Consider the following 5,000-nt stretch of genomic DNA (forward strand, 5'->3'; position numbering starts at 1 on the left):
CGCAAAGTCGGGAATCTACCTTGACTTAATATGTTGCAGTAAAGGAAATTAAAGAATTACTTGTAATGGGGATTTACTAGCTCCATGCATTTTATTCTTGACCCAGACTGACGTTAATTGCCAGCTAGGGTAACAGGGGCGGGCAAGCGAAGAGCAGACAATGGACTCTTGTTAATTCTAGTTCAGTGACCCACTATTGAGCAAAGCCCTGAGGTGATATATATATATATATATATATATATATATATATATATATATATATATATATATATATATATATAAATAAATGTATATGTATATGTATGTATATATATAATTTATATATATATATATATATATATATATATATATATTATATATCACAAATATATGTGTACATATACATAATTAGATATATATATATATATATATATATATATATATATATATATATATATATATATATATATATATATGTGTGTGTGTGTGCAGTTGAACACATGAATTCCTGGTACACATCACCACTATCTGTTTGGTTACTCGCCACGATTTAAGGGTTTGACCAACCCCTTGGGTGTGACAGACACTTCTTCGGAGCGGGGTGTGCCATGGATTCCTGTGTCCAACTGTGCATATATATCTGTGTCGATTGCATGTCTGTATGTGAAACACAGACAGGTTATCGATATTGAAAGTGATTAAAATGATGATTCTTGGTGAGACAGGATATAAGTTTATCACATGTTTCATAATGGTCTCTGTAATCACAAAATGAACATGTCTGTGACGAAAGCGTACATTTACGCCGGACCACCCTCTCTTGTGGGGAATAGTATTCAGTAGGGCGACAATCTAATACCACATATGATTCAATGAACATCGAATACCAGGCCATTCAGTTATTACTCTGAATGAGTTGAAAGGAATAAACCAGATACGTTAACCAAATATACACATTTAACGTTAGCAGGTAAACATTTAGGATAATAGAACTTACCATCCAGTAATTAGGCAATTTGATGTTTTCGAGGTTTATTTAACAGTGTAGTTATGAAATGAGTTAACTAAGTGGCACACAAATACTCTTTGATGACCTAATTCACGTACAGTACAAGTAAGACTAATATTGGTATGAATAGAACTGCTATTCACCCATAAAATATATGCATAGAATCACAAGATCGTTCACCATATTATTACCATTACTTGCTAAGCTAAATCCCTAGTTAGAAAAGCAGGATCCTATAAGCCCAGGGGCTCCAAAAGGGAAAATAGCCCAGTGAGGAAAGGAAAAAAGGAAAATTAAATATCTTAAGAAGAGTAACAACATCAAAATAAATATCGGCTATATAAACTATATAAACTTTAACAAAACAAGAGGAAGATAAATTAAATAGAATAGTGTACCCGAGTGTTCGCTCACTATTTTCTCCCAAGTGTTTTTAGTACATTTGTGAATATGAAAAGAAGTAATCACTTAAAATGGCTCATAATTTTCTTCCCGACTTAATGCATTTCTTTGCATAAATATACTAATTTGCTTTCTATGGTAAAATCGTAAATATATGAATGTATTGAAATAATCTGTAATTCAAGTGAACCGTAATTTTATTTCCTAACTAATTTATCTTTGTGTATGTATGAATGACGCAAACGTATTGGTACACCAAAATACACAAAATCAATGAAAAGTCCAAAAACAACATAACAAGAACCACAAGAAGCCTGGAAATACTCCACTTATGCTAAGATCCTTCTTAGGCTCCCAGTTTGCAGGATTATCCTCGAAATAATCCCATAGGAACCTGACAAAGCACTGACTCGTCGTTTCACAGTCCTTCACATCATCTCGAGTATGCCTGTTTGTCTATAATGTCTTCAGTCTTATGACGAAGAGACAGAAACAGATTTTTATCGACCAGGCCAACCTGATTTTCGTTTGGTTTGACATTATTGATAGGTCTACATAAGGTCACTTAGAGTCACTTAATCCCTAGAGACCAGGAACACTTACTGGTAGCCATTGAGTATGGGCCAGAGCTGGTGTTAAGCCGGATTAATCTACGTTAATTAACCGTCCGTTGATGGACTTCTCGTCTAAAGTGATAACAGATTTTCATGTTGAATACGGCCCTATTAGATGATTGTGGAAATACAGAAGCAAGAAAAAAAAACTTCCTGTTTTTAGACAACTCTTTAATTCATTGTATTTTTTTCATAATTTGAGGGAGAATAGAATCAATTTTAAGGTAAATGAGAAAACAGTACTTCAGGAGAAAAGAAAAAAAAAATCTAAATAATTGTAGCAGAGGAGGGAAGAATGGGACAGACCGAACTGCAACTTCACCGCCGTTTGAAATATGAAATTTTCATTCCAAATTATCTATTGCTTTTCTGGATTTCACTTTTCACCTTTGTTTTCTTTCATCCCTTCAACCTTTCTTCTTTTCCTTTATTCCGTTTAAAACATCAGATATTGCATTCGTCCTTACATGTATCATCTATCAATGATCTTCCATTGGCTCATAAAGCATTCTTTATGCTGTTTTCCAAAGGTGAAACTCTGAATGACTGGTCGGTCATAAACACTGAAACGTGGTCTGCCATAAACAGAAATAAATATTTATTGGCTGTTTCAGGAGAGATCGAATTCACGTATTCTCCTCTTGGGAGAACTAGCTGCATGGCTTAGGCATTAGAAAGAGCTTGATCCATTGGTTTAAATTAAGCTGGCATTATGCCAGAACAGACATGTGCAAGGTGGCACCAGACGAGTTCAAATATTCTGGAAACTGCAGATGTCTTTCGGGGTCAGGTTGGTAGTAAAATATAAACCCTTTCACTTGACCCCACCAAATGATATTTACCTATCTACAGCTGGGGTGAATAAAGCCTGATCCTTAAAACCAACAGAAATCATCTTACCGTCAACTTTGCGAAACTCAACCTCATACGTTAAGTTCACAAACTTAAAATTCAAAATAGAATTTTTAAAAACTGAATCCATTTTCACGAATCCTACAAAATGATCTATAGTAACTTTTTTCCCTACTTGGACAAACATCCCAATTTCCCTCCACCTATCCCGAGCAGTCTTGACAGAGCCCTCCAAAGTGGAAACGCTGTTGCCTGAACTGTTGACTAGTATTTGCTTCCATTAGTCCTTCCCCTTAAAGAGGTGGGCTGAAGTAGTTGATGGCAACAACGGGACTTATTTGCTGCTTCGGATTAATACTCGAACAGGTCTAATCAAACAAGTTTTCAATTTTCCGTCGTAGATTTGTAAACCCTCAACAACAATATCTATAAACTTATTTATTATAATTATCATCATTGGATTTTTTTTTCGTTTCATTGTTTTACTAATTCAGGGGTCATTTTCCCAAAATTTCATTATTTTTCTCTTTACTGTCGATTTCAAGATCAAAGTAAACTCCTCATTACAAGAGTTGTAAGCTACTTATTCTGTTAAAACGTGTAATTATGTACTTCAATGCTTGTTTATTTAGGCTAGTTACGTTACTTACGAACACTAACAGGGTATATTCTATTAATAAAAAACAACCAGGAGGATATAAAGCAAGTAATCTCGTTAAATATAATCAAAGTTCAAGTTGCCTATCAATAATTCTCATTTGCATTTTGCTCTTCTTGTTCCCCAAACAATTATTCATAAAAATTCGCAAGCGAAAATCTACACTTAAAAATTTGCCGTAAAAACGATAAAAATCCTGGAATAAATGTTGCCAGCCATTTACCGTTTTAAAGATGGATATATTGACGTCAAAATTATATTACGGTTACCAACCCGTAAAAGAATAACAAAGTAGGATGAAAATTACGATCGCATTTATTTCTGAAAATACGGCTGAAAACCATATATTTACTTTGATTGCTGTAACCTCGCCGTCCTTGTGAAGATGGTTTGAGGAGCTTATAGGTCCATCTGCTGAGTCATTGGCGGCCATTGCCTGGCCCTTCTTGTTCCTACCTTGGTTGGAGAAGGTGCTAGGTCACTGATATATGTATATATATAGTCAGTCACTAGGGCATTGTCCCGCTTGATAGGGCACTGTCACTATCCCCTGCCTCTGTCATTCTTGAGTGGCCTTTAAACTTCTGTTTAACAAGTTTTTCCCGATATTTGTAAGTTTAGTTTGTCTGAAATTGAATTTATTTGTATAAGCATATAATCCTCTATTTTTACGGAGAATTTACGATTCCATTTACTGGGTGTTTTTTTAAAAGCGTATGTTATGAATAAAATAACGCCAATACTAGCAAACAAAATAAACGCCCAACCACAAACAAAAACACAAAACCAACGTTCGTTTTCCAGTTCTGAAACAGAACAAGATCAAAACACATAATATTATCTAGAGACTATTTGTCACTCCTGGTTTAGCTGGACGCTCAGGGCTTCCCTTGAGTTCTGCAGGCAATTTATTATTAAATCGTACAAATTTAGACGTTAGGCTATGTCCTTTATACAGTACTCCCAGAGGAATAGAATGAAATTAAATCTCAAATGGCCAAAATGAATATAGAAGATATTAAACGAATTAATAAATTCAACGCCTTTAGAGATACACATACTTTCAAAAGACAGTGAATACTGTTACATTAATTTTTTATTTAATAATTACTCTCCGAATATGTTCTCCTTTTAATTTGAATCATAAAATTACAAATAATTTACAAATGTTGTTTATAAAATACAAATTTCTAATAAAACTCTGAGCCGTATGGATAAGATGAAAACTTAAAAAATACAATAAAAAACAGCAATGAAACTGAGCCCTTGATTAAACCATATTTTAAAAATGTCTCTCTTGCTGTCTTAGTTTCTTTCATAGCATTCTTTTACAAATGAAAAAAATGCATTTATTCTTACAAAAGACTTATAAACAACGTAAAAAAATCATTCTAACAATTATTATTATTTCCTGATGAAAAGCTATTGAAGATGGCGTACTCATCATCATTTTCTTTTAGTATTTCTGAAAACACCAAGCCCATGA

Source organism: Palaemon carinicauda, chromosome 23, assembly GCF_036898095.1.
Source record: "Palaemon carinicauda isolate YSFRI2023 chromosome 23, ASM3689809v2, whole genome shotgun sequence".
In the NCBI taxonomy this organism is placed as follows: Eukaryota; Metazoa; Arthropoda; class Malacostraca; order Decapoda; family Palaemonidae; genus Palaemon; species Palaemon carinicauda.